Genomic DNA, 20,838 nt, shown 5'->3' with positions numbered 1-20,838 from the left:
CGGAGAGAGACCTCTTTTGGTAGTCTCACAAGGAGGCTTCCTAGGTGTCCTCTCGTCATGGTGATGAGCTTGGAGAATCCCGTGAGCACGGAGCTGCCGTTGCACTTCACTTTGGAGAGATGGATTGCCCATGGCTTGCTGAAGCCTAGAAACAAGATAGTTAACAAGCATTGAAGCATCATTAGTAGCTTGCTCATGAGCAAAATCAAAGTTATCAACATTAATTTCACTCTCTTTACTATTGTCAGCCATTCTAACAACTTTTAGGTGTAAACTTTTTAGGTATACTTTGGCACTTCAAGCCCTAGTTGCTACTCCTCTTTACCCCTTTAGAAAAAGCACTCAAGCTACTGTACCCGCGGCTCGAATACCATTAATTGCAAGGAATAGAAGAGAGGGTCTTTCAACACCAAAACAGCACCAGCTCCTGTCAAGCTTCTAATAGCTCAATAGTGGTTAAGCCGTAGGCAAGTCCCGTAGGACTCCACTATTAAGACCATAGCTCTCGATGGTGATGCCCCGTTAACTGCACAAAGGTAGGCGCACTGCAAGGCTGAAAAATCCCTATTCTACTTACTCACAGGCAATTAATAATACCAACCATTTGTAGCTAGCTTGAGGACCTCCCTTCTTGAGCAAGAAAAGAGAAACCTTGGGCTCTGATACCAATGTAACATTTAATGGCCTAATAACTTATGTGTAGCGGAAATTAACATGAACATAGTGGGCATTTCATTAGAATAGATTCCTAATGAGAATTACAAGAGTGCTTGGGTGGAGAGAGCAACAAAAAGCATAACACCTAGTTAGATAGCATCGACAATACTTTCAAAAGAGAGAGAAATTAAGCTATTGACAACAGTTGAGGACCGGATTTTCATGGAGCCGGTCCCCCCTCCAAAAGGCTTTGTATTATGGTTTCTCCCATCAAGAGAGACATTGTACAATACAATTCTTTGTGTTCCTTCAAGACTAGCTAGTGCAATGAAGATGGAAGCTTCATACACCAAGCAAAACACTTAATCAAACACAACTTGAATTATCCCCGTTCTCAGACCCAAGACCTCACACACCTTCGAAGATGGTGAGAGCCAGCACGGTATGAGAGTAGATTGAGAGGAAGAAGGAGTATCTTACGAGAAAGATGTACATCTCCTCACATAATCACTCATATTAGCATAGCTTAGCTTAGTAATTAGCTTGGTAGAGGAGATGAGCATGCATTGGAGCTTGGCTCTTGGTTGGATTTGCATCCACATGCCAAGAGAGTGTTGATGTAGGCTTCTATCTCACAAGCTTGGAGTAGGTGATGAGCTCTCCATTAAAGCTTGGGAGGAGATAGAGTATTCTTCCTTCACACATGGTCAAGTGTGAGTGTGTGTGTGTCAATGCCAAGCAAAAATCAGCCCCCTCTCTCTCTTGGGCGAGCCCTAGCTGCTAATTTGGTCTGGCTTTTGCCTCATTGGACCTCCCCAAGTCAAGCCAATAGGTATTAAGCAGCATAAATGATAGCCTTCTGACATGTGTCCCCCTTTCCCCTTTTGAGAAAGCTTTAGGTAATTAAATAATTAAACTAAACTCTCATTGGACCCCTTTGTCTCCTGGCCAATAGAAATCAGGCAAGCCATGGGGCTTCTGAATGCTCATTGGACCCTTTGGGAGACTGCCCAATAGTCTTCTAGGAGACTTAATTCTCATTGGTTTCTTTTACTAAATGTTTTTAAATTAATTAAACTACATTTACTCTAGCTTAATTCTCATTGGTCCACTTCAAGGGTCTTCCAATAGGAATTGGGCACACCTTGTGGGCATCTGGCCTAGGGAGCTGACATGTGTCCCTCATTCCCTTTGTGTAAAGGGAGCCTGTGTGTGTGTGTGTGTGTGGCTTTCTCTCTCATCCCCTACCTTTGGGGCTCACCCCCTCCCATGTAGGGATGTGCAAAGACTTTTAGGGCACACACAAAGCATCCAATTTTCCCTAGGGTTGACCTTTGGACACAACCTTTGAATTTTGGAACCTTAGCATTTTGGAAGTCTTAATGGGCTGAACCTTAGGGTCTTTTTAGCCCATTGTTGCACATGGCTCTTTTGCAGATGGCCCCCCTTTGGATCCATACTGTGGCCGGTCTGCTAGCTTAACCAATATTCTAGATTTTTCTCCCTTGGCACTTCCCCACATTAAATGATCAGTTTAATATGAGAAAATCATTTAGGAGAATTAGATATTGATTATTATGACACGTTTTATTGTGCAGAAGACAGCCTAAGACTTGCGTTTTACCCTCTACTTAACCCCTACTTGCAGCAGCCCTTGGATAGCCGGAGCCCCGTTCCTTGCCCCTTGGCCTTCCCGCTTGGGAGCTGAACGAGCCCCGTGACTTGGCCGGCGATTCTCTGAATTACACATTACTCATTTGCAGCATGTTTTGGTGCCACAATAGCCCCTACCTACTACTCTGAGCATCCGATGATTCCTTCACTTGGCGGTTTGCTCAAACTTTGCTTCCCATGGAGTTTCTAGCTCCCTTTAGCTACGTTTTCAGGTTTGGATAGCACCTCAACTTTGATTTATTGCCATCCCTTCGGGTTTCCCTTGCCTCTCCCGTCATTTATCCTCTTCTTCGGAGTCATTTAGCGTTTCTATCCGACGTAGTTATTTATATCTTACACTTACCTCTGCTTCTGATTCTACACTTTGGATTTTTTTATTGATTCTTGTCTGTAGCTAAGGCCACTTACCCAACCATGCCCATCTTTCTTCATAGCGAAAAGCTTGACGACTTCAACTTTGTTGCTTGGAAGATAAAGATTATGGTGATGCTTATGCAGTTTGACCTTTGGGGTTGGCTCAACAATCCTGCCAATACCGTGTTTCCCGGCCTTTCTCCTGTATCTGGTGCTACCACTTCTTTTGTTGGCATACATGTTGGCTCTTCATTTGGTCCTACTATATGTTCTCATGATACTGCTTTTGGCGGATCAGGTGATGTGGTTACACAAACTATGGTGGATCAGTGGAATTTGGACATAATGCGTATTTATAGATGCAGATGCTTTGTTAAGGTTTCTATGCATAACCTGGGTACTTTAATCAACTGGCTGACTGCACAATGCTTTTATTTCTTGAAGAATTATTTAAAAAATGAGTAGACAAGCTTATCTTTATACTTGCTAATCCATTCGACTAAGGATTATATGATAAATGAGCAATATGTACTTTGTGCAAACACCAGTGGCAAAGATAGAGCTTGACACCTTTTGGCTTGCTTCACCTCGGGTATTGCTTCTTTCCCTTGCGATATGTATTAGTCATGGGTGCATGCCTTTTGTAACTGTAATGCATGTATCTTTTTGCAGATACAAGCACCGCCAGTGCCCAAGTATGATAGCCAATGCTATCTTAGAGAGCTTTCAAAAGTGTTGGTTCCTCATTATGTCTCCTTCGCATTCTCACTTCCGCCAGAGTCAAATACCATCTGGACTATTGTGGTGGATGATATGTTCTCCCGGGCTTTGTACAGTGAAGCTTTTACGGAAGATAGCACCAAGCTGTTAGCATTTTCTCAGCCATTCTTTTTGCAGCAGTTGCTGGTTGGAGAAAATTGCAGAGAATCTGGCAGAGCTCTCTCACTCTTACCTAGGCCTCAATTTTGCATTTAGGCGAGCAATGCCAAGCATAGGAAAGTGTATAGTTGATGGCATTTGAGAGGATGTTGCTGAAGCAAAAACTCCTCTGGCTTACTTTTTGGGGTAGTATGAGCTACACGAAGAGGAAGAGGTAGGCCACCAGATGCATGCAGAGGAACAGGCAGACCAGATGGCAAATTATGACTCCACGCCGTGCGAAAGGGGAAAAGGTGGCACTAGCAGGTTCTAGTGCAGGTGGTGGGGGTGGTTCTGGTGGTAGATGACTTTACTGATGCTGAGGCGGATGGTTCTAGCACAGGTGGTGCAACTGAGGGTGGCTCTGGAGGTGGACCACTTGAAGGTGAGGCTGATGGCCCAACACATTTCTTTCAATGAAAGATAGTACTTTGAAAGTACGATTGCCCCCGTTTGATACGCCACCACTAGGCACGAGTGGTGGGGGACTCCAACTCATAGAAACAGGGGACGAGGGAACACGGCCCTTATCTACGGGGATGACGCGGGGGACATCGGGAACGGGGATGGGACGCAGTTTTGGGACAAGGGGACATCCATCACAAGGAGGGGGGAGGGGGGGGGGGGGGGGGGGGGGACGTGTCTCGGGATGCACCTCCGCGGTGACACATCCGGATGGGACGTGGGCAGGGGGGCATATGGGCAGCGACGGGAGTTTTAAAATTGGAAATTCAAATTTCAAACGCTCAAATGGCGTTTCATTTTCTTTTGGGGGGGGGGGGGGGGGGGGGGGGGGGGGGGGGGCTTTCTGTTTAAGAGCACCCAAGGCTCAATGGCTCATACCCACCTCAAGGCTCATACCCAAGCCTCAAGGAAACTTCCCATTGTCCAAGCCTTGCAACTTTGCAAGAGCCAAGTTGCCCTCCCCCCTTGAGTCTGTTGAGTCTCCTTCTCCTCTCTCTATCTCTCTTCCATCTCCTCTCCTCTCCAAGTCGAAGGCTTGATTCCTTGAAGGCTTTAGCCTTGAAGCCTACCCCTCTTTCCTTCTCTTCGAGCTTTCTCTAATATCTATCATCAATGGTATATCAAGATGGATCTGAAGCTTCTCTAAGCCCTCCTCCTTCTCCTTCCTCCGGCCCCACCAAAGCTTCTCAACCCCTTTCTCCGCCGACTTCACATGGACATGGTGGAATGAGGTGATTGCTCCCCAGTCCGGTGTTGGAGATGGAAGCAAGCCATGGAAGTTCCGCCGTTGTGGCTACAAACGCAATGGTTCTGTGAGGAAGGTGTGCGCCCACTTCCTTCACAAAAAAGGACATCAAGTTCAATTTTGGCTGCAAACCGGCTTGGAAGAGAAGAAGCAAAAGCTCCTAAACCTTGAGAAGACTCTTGAGGATATCAAAGAAGCCAAGAAGAATCGTACCAAGCGTTGCACGGTGAATCCCAGGGAGATGGATACGGCGGCTTTTAGCCGAGCATCGGCATCCCCTTCTTCGGCATCATTTTGTGCATCAACCGACACCGACGGCGACCACCCACCTCCACTCTCTACCAACCCTTCATCATCATCTTTCCCTCATTCTCGTCCACCCAAGCGGCAAGCAACTCTTGGAGATAGTTGGAAACCGGCCTTGAAAGAGGAGGTAGATGTCGTCGTGCAAGATTTTTCTACCGCAACCATATTGTTTTCAATGTAGCACGGTAAGCTCTATAGACTTTAACTTATAAGGCTTAAGCTTTAATCTTTAGTTTGTACAATGTATATCACTCATGTACACTTTTTTTTTGACACAAAAGGCCACATTTTAAAGAAATGGCACGGAAGATATGAGAGTTTGGACCCACGTATGTCCCTTCCTTTTCGGAGAGCTTGTGCATCACTCTTCTTGATAGGGAGAAAATCATGGTGGAGGCGGCATATGCATCCACAAGGGATTCACGGAAGAAGAATGGGATATCTCTCATTACGGATGGGTAGAGTGATACCCGTCGCTGCTCCATTCATGGGGTGGTGGGATATTCTCGAGGGGAGATGTATTTCATCCACTCCCATGATGCATCGGGGACTGGGAAGAGTGCACAAGTACTTGCATCGGAGTGGGTGCTTACCATTGAGAAGGTGGGAAAGCATGATGTCATTGCCATCGTCACCGATGGAGAAAATAGCAATCGTGCCACGGAGCCATCATTGAATCCTTTTATCCAAAAACCACGGTCACATATTGCATGGTTCATTGCCTCAACAATCTTCTCAAAGATATAGGCGCCTTGGAATGGATCTCCCCCGTCATTGAGCATATGAATTGAATGGTGACTTTTGTCAATAATCATCAAAAGGTAACCATTAAGTGTTAACCAATCTCATTTCAATTCGAATCTAATTTCAATTCGAATCTAATTTCAATATGGAAGGCAAATTCTCGTTTTGAATGTTGAAACTTGATTTTTCTTAATAGGTGAGGGCTGAATTTTCAAAGAGGTCAAAGCTAGCTCTTCTCAAATACTCGAAGACTCGCTTCGCCTTCAACTTCATTATGCTCCATCGCTTGAATTCATGTAGTGGGGCATTGAAGGGACTCTTCATTAGTGATGAGTTCTTGGCAATGCGCGAGTCAAAAAGTGTCAATGGAGTAGCATGTCGAGCACGGGCCGACATGGCGGAATGGTAGGAGGAAGTAAAGACAATGTACAAAATGGTGAAGCCTATCATCCACCTCCTGCGGGTGTTGCATTCCATGAAACCTTGCATCGGCACGATATATGAGGCCATGGACATTATGATTGACTCTCTTGCAAAACTTGTGACCGACCTCGATAGGTATTCATGTCGCACGAGCCACTTTTAAGTTTTCTCTATGCTTTACAAGTTTTCTCTCTTGAGTTTGTAACTTTCTTTTGAATCTTGATAACGTAGGTACGAGGAGATCCAAGAATTGTGTGTGTCAAGGTGGAATGCCTACCATTCTCCTCTTCATGCGGCCGCTTATGTCGTGGATCCACAATTCCAACAAGGGAACCAATGGAAGGACAAACACTATAACATATGCGCAGTATTATCGCTCACATTACCGCACAAAAACAAAGAAATTTGTAATATGAAATTTCCCATATGCGGAAAATACTGCGGCAACACTTGCGGTAATGGTCTCACGGTAACATGTGCGGTAATGCCTGCAGCTATATTTCCGCGCCTATTAACGCGTTATTTACTGCAGAAATACCCGCGACAGTTACCGCGCAGACTTTATCGCTAGCATTACCGCAGACGGGTTTATTATAAAAAAACAGATGACCATTTGGATTGTCCTTTGCAGGACCATCCAAAAGGTCATCTATTTTTTATTTATTTAAGATATTTTACAAAATTATTATTAATTACAACAAAATATCACAATTGGACAATACATTGAGCCAAAAAAAGATTGATAATTTCATTTACATAAGTGGAATAACAATTGGGGAAGGTATTGAGCCAAAAAATGATAGGTATTGCATTTACATAAAGGGCAAAAAAAGCCCGCGTGTACAAAATAGAGTATGGTCATGTGGGATAGGGCAAGCGGGGCCCGCGTATACAAAATAGAGATGCTCATGGGGGAGATGGAGGCATTTCGCGTGGAACTCCTTGACTCTGCAAAACCAGAAAAAGAAACAATTAACACTTTGTTATTTAATATTTGATATAAAATCAACAATTTGATAATTTAAATAAGATTAAACTTACATGTTGCAGACTTCTGCACACATTTTCGAACTCCTCTCGAGAGATCATTTCATTTTCAAACAACCAACACCAAGTTTGATACTCGGTATGGTTCTCTCTATATCTCTGCATATCTCTGGTCGGGCGACTCATGGTAATGTTATACTGACAAAAAATAGCAACCGATTAATTAAATGAAAAACATTAGGTTTTTTACAATAATACTAATATTTTTACTTACATATTTGTCTTTCCAAGCCGTTTTTCCTCCCGAACCATAATGCGTAGGAGTTTGATGGGATCTGGCCTCAACTTGACGCGTATACATCCTCGCACCTGTTGCCCTTTCGTCCTCTTTCTCTTCCATAGCTGTCTCCCACTCCACATCATGGACATTTCCTGGCCGATAGCAATGCTCTGGAGACTCCATTGTCTTCTTTGCAGCTCTCCTCACACTGTTGCCCCTCAGGGTTGGGGAAACGCATGTGCATGGTTGTCTTTATATATGTGAGGTTGTAGGGATCTTGCTGATCAAATTTGAGAAAACAATTGATATATGTGGAGTGGATTAATTGATTGACGTGTGTGCGGAATCTCCTGCCCTGCGCTAGCTCGAGATCCACACACTAATCACACATTAATTAGTGTGTGTTAACACACACTAATTAGTGAGTGCATGGCCAATCCCAAATTTAACATATTAGATTTTGCAAGTAATAAATTTAACAAATTTGACAAATTTAACAAGTTTAGATTTTGCAAGTAACTAATAATTAACAAATTTAGGTTTTGGTGTGTCTTTACTTACACTAATTAGTGTGTGTAAAGAACACATGCACTAATTAGTGTGTGTGTGTGTGTGTGTGTATGCATGTGTGTGTATGCATGTGTATGCATGTGTGTGCATACGTGTGTATGAGTGTATGCATGTGTGTATGCGTGTGAAAAAATCAAAAAACATAACAACAAAACTTACATGGAATTAAAGAGCTTGTTGGGAGAGGGTAGGAGAGTGGAAGAGTAGAGATGGTGGAGAGTAGAAGAGTAGAGATGGAGGAAGAGCTCAAGGTTGTGAGGTTCACGCTTTCGGCTTCTGTGGAGAAGACGATGCAATTCGAATTTTAGGGTTTTGAATTTCGCGGGACACGCGGGTGCCCCTATTTATAAAAAATTTTGAAAATTGAATTTCCGCACCTATTACCGCGTGCTTTACCGCCATTGTTACCGCGATATTTACCGCGACTATTACCGCGGCGTAATTTCGGCCCATCCACACAGATGGCCACGTTCTGACATTATTACTATTGATTTCCAAAATCTATTGGTACTATGTTTTTTATAAAATGTATATAAAATAAAAGTATTCCTAGTACTTTGAAAATGACATTTTTACCTAAAAGTTTTGATTACCATGCATGTTAAATTTATTTATTTTTACTTTTTACTGATATTTTATTAACATTTTTTGGTAATTTGATTTTAATTAGTGTATGTAATTTATTAATGTAGGTTGCTTGGGATGATTTTGGCCCGTCCACTGAACCGGATAGATCACTGTGGTTGGCCGAGCGATTACCATGCCCATGCGTGCGGTGCAAATGCGCCATTGCTCGACTTCGACGGATATGCTTGAGCCATGTAGAAGATTATGGACTATGGGATGATCCTCGCAAGCGTGCACGGATGGAAACAAACGATCCGCGAATTGTAGCGTCTATTGACGTCACACCTCATTGGCGTGTGGTTGGTGGAGGAGGGGAAAGGAGGGTGGAAGAGCACATGCGCCAGGAATCCGTTAGAGAGGGAGGAAGCACATCAAATCAGCCGACTGCTGCTCCCTCTACGAGTGACCACATCCCATCTCCTTACGTGGATGCAGAAGACGACCATTTGCATAGAATGGTTGAGGATCTCCTTGCACGAGAGAAGGAGCATGAACCAAAGTGTGCATGCGAAGAAGCTTCCGAAAGAACGAGGAGTGAGCTACTCGATTCGGCACACGCCGCACTATATGATAGATTCTCTTACTCCATTTTAAGGGCATCTCTCAAAGTCCTTAACCTTCAGGCAATGTTTGGATGGAGCAATGCTAGTGTCGACGCACTTTTGAGGTATGTATACAGATTGTGAAGGATGCTTTCAAAATTGCATAAATTAGCTTCTAATGTACTTTCTTCTTATGATAGGTTGCTAGGAAAGATGCTGCCAGCTGGCAATCACATGCCAGAGAATAGACGAAAAGCACGTGAAGTGGTGACTGCATTAGGGATGGATTATGATCGCATTCATGCTTGCGTGAACGATTGTGTGCTCTTTAGTAATGAGCATGCCGATTATGACACATGTCCATCGTGCGGGGAGCTTAGGTTCAAAGAAGGAATGCAGAGCAATAGAATTCCACATAAAGTTTTGATGCATTTTCCACTCATCCCTCGCATCCAACACATGTTTAGATCGAAGGGTACAAGCGAGCTTTTGAGTTGGCATGAAAAAAATCTCTCCACAGATGGTAGTATGAGAGTGCCAGCTGACTCACCAGCATGGAAGCACATAGAGGACACATGGACAGAGTTTAGGGATGAGCCTCGTCACTTGAGGATTGGGTTAGCTAGTGATGGAGTGAATCCATTTGGGCACCGCTCTACTTCATGGAGCACTTGGCCGGTGGTGGTTGTAAACTACAATATTCCTCCTTGGGAGGCAACAAAAAAGGGAAACATTTTACTATCACTTCTCATTCTAGGAAAGCACGAGGTAAAAAACATGGATGTATATCTACAGCCTCTTATTGATGAGCTTCAAGAACTATGGAGAGGCATAGATGTCATTGACATTTCACGGCCACCACGAGACCGCAAAGCCGTCATCAAGTGCATCCTCATGTGGACCATGCATGATTACCCAGGATTTGGAGAGGTATCTGGTAAGTATGCACATGTTAATTGTACTCTTTGCTTTAGGTTTATCATCCCATGTGTAACGTTTGTTTACCTCTTGGCAGGATTGGCAACATCTGGACATAGTGCGTGTCCCACTTGTGGCCCTTCCCTTGTGACAGAGAGACCTCCTCTTCTTGGGAAGGTGATCTATCTCAACAACCATCGATTCCTGCCTCCTTCACATCGTAGATATGCTCCCCCTATCAATGGAGTGCAGCCGTTCCATTGGAACATGGCTGATTGGGCAAAGCATTGGGAGGAGCATCATGGTACCTCACCGCCTCCCAATGGGTTGCGAAAGGGTATGTCGAGGTACTCAATCTTCTTGTCGCTCCCCTATTGGGCTTCGTTGAAAATTCAGCACTTATTGGACCCTATGCATGTATTCAAAAATGTTGGGCAAGCTATATGGGATCACATAATTGGCAAGAAGGATTCATTGGGTGCTAGGAAGATTTAAGAGCCATGAGACATCTCCCCCCTTCAGCCACGCCCCGCATGGGGGAGCGGGAAAAGATGATTCTCCCAAAAGCACCGTGGATACTGTCAAAGGCAAACCAAAAGCGGACAAAGCAAGTTATTACATCCATCAGAACTCCAACGGGATATATGCGGTCACTCAAAGGTGCTTTCACAAAAACCAAAAAGGGTGGCTCCACTCAATTGTATGGATTGAAATCCCATGATTGACATAAAATCCTTCAGGTAAGAGTAGAACAGTTTGTGGTGTCTATGTGTCCTTATATATAGGTTGACATTCACTAAGATGTTTTATTGTTTGTAGTTTGTACTTCCCATAACTATTAGTGGTTATGGGGACACTAAGGTGAAGGCTGCAATACTCAAAGTGAGTGAGATTGTGAGGTAATGGGCTTTTTTCAAGTACTGTATCATGTTGTGCATGCATGAGCAATGGAATTTTTTTCCATCTACTATATTATTTGTGCCCTGTAGATTTGTGAGCTTGAAGGAGATAGAAGTAGAAGCCATACCAGTAGCCCATCAGCTAGCAGTAGAGGCAGTGTGTGCTATTGAGGATGTATTCCCACGTACAATCCTTGTTAGCCAAATACACCTATTGCTTCACATTGTTGAGGAGATTGCCATTTGTGAGGTGGTTCACTCTAGATAGATGTTCTTCTTGGAGAGATTCTTGAAGACTTTCAAGGATTTTGTTAGATTGAGGTCACAACCGGAGGTATGCAAAATCAATACAATATAGATAGAATTTATACGCTATGGAGTTACTAATAAAAAATATGTGGTTTTAATGTTTTCAGGCGAGCATGGCAGAAGGTTGGGTGGTGCAAGAGGCATTTGTGTATGTCTCACAGTATCTCATCACAGTGGATCCATCATTGCCTCGTCTGTGGAGTGAAGAAGAGGATCCGAGGAAGCACTCAACCATTCCCAGTGGAAAAGGCTCACTCTTGGTCATGGATAGAGAGTTTCATGCCATAGTCAACAACTACTGTTTACTCAATGCCACTATCATGACCAAATGGGTCAATATGTACTTGGAAGCCCGCGCAGCTAGAGAAAGGGATAGAGATGCATGGAAGAGGTCCCATGGAGGTAGACGTGCACCTCCTTTTCCTAAAGAGCTTACAAAATATCCTGATTTGATTCAAGTAGAGTGGATCCATAATGCCATGACCAATGCCAAAGAACAAGGAGAACAAATAAGCCCTAAGGAATGGGAGTATGCGCGAGGATGCTTGCGCAAGGTGAGTGTGTATATGTTATGTATGCATGTATGCAAATCACTTAATGAAATGCGATGTGACCTCTTATGCATTGTGATTGTAGGGTCTCATTTTCAACTCCATTTGGTCCGAAGGCCGACATTTTCGCACCCGTAGGATAGATGAGCATCGGACCACTAATGATTGTGGCGTGATGGGAAACTTTGACACAACAACAGATGAGGTCAGATATTGTGGTACTATAGAGAGAATAATCAAAGTGGATTTCAGATCTTTTCACAAATTCCTCTTTGAGTGCCGATGGTTTGTGGGTGAGGTCAAAAGACATAAAAATGGGCTCATTATGGTGGATTCCACCCAATTCCATTGGGGAGAAACTGACAACTTGGTGTATCCTAGTAGTTGCGAGCAGGTAATTTAGGCTATGTGCAATTAACTTAAATTAAAAATTTAATATATGTATATCAGCTTATTGTTTGTGTGTGACGTACAGGTCTTTTATGTGCCATGTATATATCAAAGAAGACTTTGGTATGTCATTCCAATCACACCGCGGGGTAGATCATCTTTGCAGAGATGGACATTGAGCCAGCAATTGATCCCATCATACCATCACCACAAGATGCAAAGAAAAATGTAGTAGAAGTTGAAGAAGGTCAGCCAAGCCTTGCAAATAGTCATCTTGAGGAGGAGGAAGAGGGAGAAAGCGATGATGATTCTACAGGAGGTGATGAAGAGGAGGAAGAATCTCTAAACTTGTTTATTGATTTGAATACTATGGGTCTAAATATGGATCCTAGTGCTTGTAGAGATCTTATACAAGATGAGAATTAATAAAACTCTCCATTCTTTCACTTGGTGTAGTATATGATTAATTTGCAAATGTTTCGTTATGTGCTTATGAATAGTATTTGTAATGGTTTTGTTGTGAGTTCAATGATTTATGTATAGAATTTTTAGAGTGAAAGAGAGATTAAGTGAAGTGAGCAAGCATTCTGGAGAGTGTAGGAGCTGTAGTGTGTAAATACATTTTTGAGTTGTATTGGATTTAAATGGTAACCCGCGGGGGGAGAGGGAGGGGAAAGGAGTTCTATGGCTTTAGCGGTAATGGGCACTGCAATATTCGCAAAAATGCACGTGGTAATACAGGCGATAAAATGCCGCTTGAACAACAAAAGGATTTCTCTCTCCTCATTTTCAATTCCTCTCTCTTGTTTTGCGGTAATGGCCTGCGATAAACACCACGATCTCTCATAGTGAAAGAGGTGATGAATGATTGGCAAACCATCCTTGCGCACCTTGTGCCCGACCCAAAGAAAAGGACCGAGATTCGGAGGTAAATCAATGTCTACAAGAATGGAAAGGGAGAAATTCGTCACATGCCTGATGCACAAGCATCTCCCTTTGGAATGGGGAGTGCTCTTTGGTGGGAGGAGTTTGGAGCGAGATTGGGCGATTTATAGGATTTGGCTATTCGCATTCTTAGCCAAGCATGTACGACGAGTTGCTCCAAGCAACTTTGGAGTGTATATGCTCATGTAGCCTCAAAGAAGAGGAATCGTCTTGATGTGCAGAGAGCCAATGATCTCATATATATCTCATCAAATTTGAAGATGCTTTCCAAGTCAGACCAAAGTGATGATTTTGTGGAGTGGGTACTTGCAGAGGATGATCCTATCCCAGAGACACAGATAGATGCAGAGGGAGAGATTGAGACACTAGCACTCGAAGATGATTTTTTGGATCAAATGGACTATGCAGAGCCGGTTGACATTCAATTGGCACCATGGGCCAACATGTAGAGTCTAGAGTCTAGACCTCTTGAGTCTTGATCTTGACTCGAGTCCTTCCCTTTTTGACTCCCATTTATGCTAAACTCTACTTATCCATTCCCTTTTATGCATGTAACTCGATCCACCATGCATATGAGTGGCCGCTACATTACAAACTCGGACGGTGTGTCCAAGATGTCATCTCTGTTTTGGAGTTCGAAGTGGATTTGGAGGTTTTGCATGGGAGGAAGCTTCCCGCTGGAGACTCCAGGGATTTTGATGTATGGTGGCTCTCTAGGCCATCTCAAGAGTGGAAGGAGTTTCTCATGGGGAACATGGCACAAGTTCCAAAGCTGAGAGCAAAGACACCGATACACTCTCATGATGTTGTAATCGGACCTATATGCAAGCCTTTGGATGGGGCAACTGATATGATTTCAGACCGGATTGGGAGACGCAACGTTTTTGTGGCACAAGTTGCTTTTTGTAGCCCAAGGTCTTGGTCCTGGTTGGAGGCCTGCTTTAAAGGGTCTTCGAGAGTGCAGAGAGCCTCCATGAATTATGTGAGGGTGCTGCCCACAAGGACAGAGGTGTCTTTGAAGGGAATTTTTTGTGAACATACCCTTGAATATACTGCTGCAGATGGTTTGAGCCATATTGTAGTCCCTGTATATTAATGGAAACACGGTCAAAGTGTCTGTTTTGTTACTGCAAAGCACGTCCATGCTAGCCATCTCTTCTATGTCTGTCATCCTTTTGCTGATTACTCCCTATTGGTAGAGACAATGAGACCCAATGGCCATGGTGACCAGCAAAACGATGGGCATGGCAATGCGAATGCATTACAAAAACCCTTCTGAGTGATACTGTTTTGGATTTGCGAGCAGAGGGTGCCTACTTCAACCGTTTTCCCCTCACGAGCAGCTTGAGCTTTGTGGATGACCTGCTTCAAGCGCTCGAATCTTTGCATTCAAAATGGTTTCTCTTCAACAGTGCGCCGTGGAGAACACCATGCAAGCAGCAGATCCGATAGCGTGTTCATTGCCTCCTTGCCCTTCATTCTCCTGCTCCCAAATTGTAACGCCTGCTCTGATACCAGTGATATGTGGGGCGTGGTAAAGAAACCCTTGAGTTGAGCGCTCCGTGAAGAAGCATGGAGAAGAAGATACATGACTCAGGAGCACTATGACTAACTTACGATCGTATTTATGAGCTTGCCTCTTTTTTTCTTTTTGTTTGAGAGAGTAGGAACTTGAAATTACAACTCACACACCCGACTCCGTGAGGTGGAGCATCCCAGCTGGTTAAGGGTGGCCAACCCATCATATGGACTATGGGAACAGCTCCTAAGGGCTTCATGTCACAGGAGTTGTCAAGGAGGTTTGAACCCAAGACCTTGGACACAAGAGGCTCTTGCTCTATCAACTGAGCTAGCACTCGTTGACAATGAGCTTGCCTGTTGACACAGGTGTTTCCTATTATTTATGTCACGTTCCTGCCCCCTCGTGATATGTTTTATTCCTTCCCGTCCACACGACCAAACCCAAGTGTTTCCCACTGTCTATGTCATGTTTTCGTCCTCAAAAACATGACGGGGGGTTCTTTAAATACAATTGGGAAACCATTTCCAAAAGCATGCGGTGTGTCGGGCTACACACTTGTGAGTCATGTGGCCGTCCATGGTCTCCTAACAATCCGGTATGGCCATCTGGCCCATGCAATGGACTCCACCCTTGAACTACTAACACCCGTGGTTTGAATATGCGCCCATCGACGGTGATAGGGTGTATGTGAGGGTTAACACACTTGCATCAAGCCTTTGATGAGGCACAAAGGAACCCATTAGAGGACATGCACGTAGACAGTGAGGAGATGCAGAATATGTCAAGTTTTGATCCTGAATCTAGCACTTGTAAAGATTATAGTTTTGATGGCTTTTGAAATGAATATAAATATTTTTTTTGTCGTTCAAAAAGTGCCTTGCATCTTGTTCTAAAATTTAGAACCTTGTGTATGTAATATGATTTGAGTCTACATATATGTTTTAATTGTAGATTTAAATTTGATTCTTGTGTTTGCATCTGCATATATGCTTTCATTGGAAAAATGTTGTCTCACAGCTAAATTTTTGACTGACAAGAAGAACGAAAGGGTTGACATAGCAATTATTTGGAACTTAGCATTCTAGGTCTTGTATGTGTAAGCGGTCCATTTTCCTCCATTCACTTGCGACACGATAAAAAGCCCATTGATTCAACATAGGATTCTCATTTTGTATCTTAATGGCTTTTTGATGAACAATATGGTGAGGGTGTGCCAGATTTGGCTAGAAATGCACCCTTGTTGTCAATGGGAATACACTCTTCGGGTGAGGCCCAGTGTAGAAGACTTTTTGAATTTTTTGTTTTAAATGGTTTGAAGTGTGAATACAAAGGCTTTGTTCTTACACCAAAAATAGAGTATTCAATGGTTTGACCCCTCAACCTTACATACACACCCAAATAGAGGTGTCTTGCAATGTAAGGAGTCTGTGCAAAAGTTCTTGGAGGGTGAGGGTGGGTGCATGGGATTGCCTATGCCAGCAATCAGGGTGCGTGGGTGGGTGGGTGGGTTGGGGGGGGGAGATTCTTGTTCCTAAAATCAGAACCTTGTGTATGTAAAGTGTATGATTTGAGTCTACAGATATGTTTTAATTGTAGACCTTACTGTGCTGAAAACAATCTTAACCCTGACGGCCCTACCCTAATTCTAGACGGAAACAATGTGCTTATCGCCACACACAATGAATGTAGGACCAAAGAGACACCAGACTTGTCCCTTGAGCACTTCAAGGAGGTGAAGGAGCCGGATGGAGAAGTGACATTATGTAAGAAAGGATACATAGATGTTTATCACACAAGCAAGCCAGGTTGCAAAGGTTTTTCATTTGGAGTTGCTACAATAGGTATAACTTGCAGAAAAGGGTGGAGCTTCTTTTTCCAAAAGGCAAAAATGTGCTTTGAGTGGCTGGGTAGGACAAGAGTTAAGCCATGTAAGCTCGTGGCAGTTTGGGCACCCCCCCATGTTCTTCAGAGTGCCATAAAATTTTTTGGGCCTTACAATCAAACTTTGACAAGTGTAACACTCCTACTAGATGACAGCCATTACAAATGTCATTTCATTGAGGGTACATATATTGTGATTCCTTCTCTCGAGTAGCAAACATGCCACCGTGCTCCTAGTTCAACTCAGTGTAAATATCAAAGGCCTCAATCAATTTGGTTTTGTCAATTAGAGGCATCTTGTATCTTCACCTTTTTGGCACCCAAGCTTCTCAAAATTGTATGATCTTATGAAGGTGATCGAGCTTGAAATAGTGATATCTTTAATGATGCTTTCAATAATCTCCATAAGAAGCTCAAAACATCTAGCTTTGCGTATGAGTTCATGGAAAAGTGTAAATGTACACATTTCAATTAGCAAATTCTTCTTTGAAAATATAGTACAAAAGCAAAATCTCCTTGTGTACAGAGTCTTGAGGGAATTCTTGCGATGAATAATAGAGATCAACCACGTGTGGTTCGGGTGGATGAGAGAGAGAGAGAGAGAGAGAGAGAGACTTTCATGCTAATAGCATGCTAATGAGAAGCTTAATTACAGTAGAGATTAGAGTAGGGTGTAGACAAACATAAACTAGCTTGAATTGAACTTGAAAATGGTTTACAAGAGTGCTCTTATACATAGAAGCTAGGTCGTAGTACAAAGATAGTACAACCCTCCACCTCACCGTCCACCTAAGCATTCACATTTGCCCTAGGCCACCTACATAATCCTAGTAGACTAGAGATCATTTCCACCCACGTAGGCTAGTATAAAGCACAATTCCCAATAACCCTGCCCTTGGGGTTTGGACTAGATGAAGACTAAATCCAATATCCACTCTAAGTCTTCAGAGTACACCTGTAAACTATGCAGCTCTCACCTTCTTCATTTTTGTCTTTCGACTCTATTATCCGCATCAACTTGGTACTACTACCACCATGGTTTGGTGTCCTCTCCTCTTCAGAAGATCTGCTGAAAAAAGCAAAATATGAGAAACCTAATGCAAAAATAATTGGTGAAGCAAAGACTCCTTCCCTTGAAGGCAAATTCCTCATTGTGCGTTGGAGAGGTCTTAGCACTAGGAGACTCTCTAAAGCCAGTGTCTGAACTCGTACAATAGCATAATCAAAATGTCACCCCATTGATGATAAATGTATAGACATATATACACATAGATTGCAAAAAAAGTATTGTGCTTAGATGTGTTCATCTTATTGCAAGGTAGAGAGTAAGAAATTTACCTTAAAGACACATTTGACCACTTTGAAGCTACTTCAATCTCAAAAGATAGTTTCTCTTGGTGCCCTCACATTTCCCAAAAGCTCTAATAATCTGTAAATCCAAAAAAATTACCCCAAAAGGTTTCCTTGTCTACCTATGGGAAACTGCCCTTGCTTTAGGACTTCTTTGGTAAATTTTATGTGCTATGGGAATTGGCCCTAGGCAAAGGGGTTTGAGAGTACTTGACCTTTGAAGGCAGCTTGCACATGGGATTCGTCCTAAGTTGGATCCGACTGGTCCAATTCAAACTCATTCCCACCTGGACTCGCGTTCGCTCAAAAGGTTGGAGATGGCCGATCAAAACTGTTGCTCAAAGATATTGCCCTTTTCTCATTCGGCCAACGCGTTTGGTTGCATAGTGGACACTCAAATTGAATGACCAATGATTGTTAGGTGCAATTGGCAAATTTCCTTCTGGTCACTTCAGTTTGGCCAGGCCTGATAAAACAATGTAGTTCACTTTCCAATGAGCTTTGGATTCCGCCAACGAGCTCAACTTGAAAATGCTTTGTTCTTACACTAAAAATAGCATATTCAAGGATTTGACCCCTCAACCTCACACACACACATTAATAAAGGTGTTTTCTTTCTACCACTAAAGCCATGAGCCTTGATGTCTCTCACTCCAAAACATACACTATTAAACCTTTTGTACCTACAAAAACCAGAGAGCAAACATTCCCACTTTGAGAATGAATAGGATCAAACAAAAATGGTCCAGAGTTAGTGCTTAAGAGCTCAAATGACAGGTCTTGCTACGCACTTCTTTCACGCGCAAGTGGTAAGTCAATTGTGGGTTTGACGAGAGTAATGGAGGGATCAAAATATGCAAAAATTGCACTAATTGTAAAGTAATAAGAATCTAATGACAACCATTGATTAAACATTAGTCCTTATACTAGTCAAGAGAGTAGCTCAAGGGGAAGGACCCAAGAACATGCCCATATTAACTAATGAACCACTAATTTTGATTTAGGCATACTTGACTAAGAATCTAATGCGATTAGAAGGTACTAATCTCTCTAAGGCTATGATACTAATTGATAGGTTAGGGTGTATGTGTGTGTGAGAGAGAAAGAGAGAGGCATTCATGATAATAGCATACTAATCAGACGCTTAATGACACTAGAGATTAGAGTGTAGACAAACATAAACTAACTTGAATTGAACTTGAAAATGGTTTATAAGAGTGCTCTTATAGAGCTAGGGTGTAGTACAAGACTAGTACAACCCTCCACATCACCGTCCACCTATTCATTCACATGTGCCCTAGGCCATCTAAGCAATCCTCGTAGACTAGAAATCACTCCCACCCACATAGGCTAGTACAAAGCACAATTTCCAACAACCCTCCCCTTGGGGTTTGGACTAGATGAGTACAATGAATAATGAATCCAATATTTACTAAGGATGACATATCCACACAACTTCCCCTCAAACTGGGCCAAAGCATGTATTGGTGGGGCCAAAAATGGTGTCTTAGATAGTCCCTTGGTAGCACATTAAAATCCACATTTGCATGTTTCAAATGTAAAACTAGTGGCCATGCTATATATCACTGGATAGAGTTTTTAACATAGAATCTAAAACTATAACCTCTAAAAATTTTTGAGCATGTTTATAAGATTTTTACCAGTCCCCACTTTTTATTAAGGATACCACTAAAAAGTAAAAAAGTGATACCTCCAATACATGCTTTCACCCTCAGCTAAGTTGTTTAGTGCTACAAGGATTTGATACACATTATTCCTAGTAGCTGTCGACCAAATTGCAACATTAAACCTTTGTAAAATAGTCTTCAAGAATTGGATGCAACCTGGCCTGAGTATAATATATCTTTTTGAATCCATTTGCACTGAGTTGTGGTGTGAGGATGGTTGAGGGGAACGTTTCAACAATAGACCATTTAAATCCAATATAATTGTAAGCATGGATTTCTCAACATCTACGCTACATGACGTAGTACCAATTGGCAATAGCTCGTGAGTGGACTTTTCAGTCTCTTTTGATGTATGTTGCATTTTTGAAGCATCGATTTCTTGGTTCTCATTATTGGAAGCTTGCTCAAGTTGCACAACACTAGACTCTAGTATAGAAATATCATCCATCTTGGGCACTTTAGAAACCATAGAATCTATGGATTCTATAGTTGTTGACTGAACCATAGGAGCATTATCCATCTCAGTTTGTGAATCTAAGAAAACACACACACAAATGGTATCTCAAAACCACTAGAATTTTATTCACCATATTTATTATGTAGAACTCCTAGTAAGAAATTTATTTAAGGTAAAGTCGTTGTTAGAATCCTTGCAACCATTTTAGCATTGCTACACCAAACACCACTTGTCTAAAATACAATCTACTAACTCAACATTTTCCATCCTACACTTTATTAAAGATGAGTACTTAAAGTGAAAACTAAAAAGCCACCCTTGTTGAGGAAACATGGATACAAGGTCCACCAAATGTCCAACCTAGACTACAAGAAAATTATTAGAGATTTGGCTTAGATTTGGATTCAAAGGCCACCACTCTATTCAAGTAAGATAACTCCACTTGTTTAAGACAGTAATGTTTGAAGCCCCACCACTTGTCCAACCTAGGACATTGATTAAATTTTGGTAAGATTTATCACAAAATCTAGAGTAGAATCAAGATTCTATGGCCAAGGTAGTCAAATGTTAGACAACACACAAAGCATAAGAGCACTCTAGATTCTCGTTGAGCATAAACTAAAAACAATAATCAAA

The 20,838-nt window shown here is 42.5% G+C and overlaps 1 protein-coding gene across 1 annotated transcript in view; it reads right to left on the bottom strand.

Moving 5' to 3' along the window:
* Nucleotides 1-17,405: 17,405 nt before the first annotated feature.
* The window catches only part of LOC147431474 (uncharacterized), a 69,478-nt gene continuing 66,045 nt past the window's right edge, over nt 17,406-20,838 (bottom strand). The window contains exon 2 of the transcript XR_015185702.1: nt 17,406-17,773. The gene's annotated coding sequence lies outside the window, so the exon portion shown is untranslated. The remainder of the gene's footprint in view (nt 17,774-20,838) is intronic.

This window comes from Adiantum capillus-veneris, chromosome 21 (genome assembly GCF_014529385.1).
Source record: "Adiantum capillus-veneris isolate H3 chromosome 21, ASM1452938v2, whole genome shotgun sequence".
Lineage (NCBI taxonomy): Eukaryota > Viridiplantae > Streptophyta > Polypodiopsida > Polypodiales > Pteridaceae > Adiantum > Adiantum capillus-veneris.
This window is presented reverse-complemented; position numbering and strand designations above follow the sequence as displayed.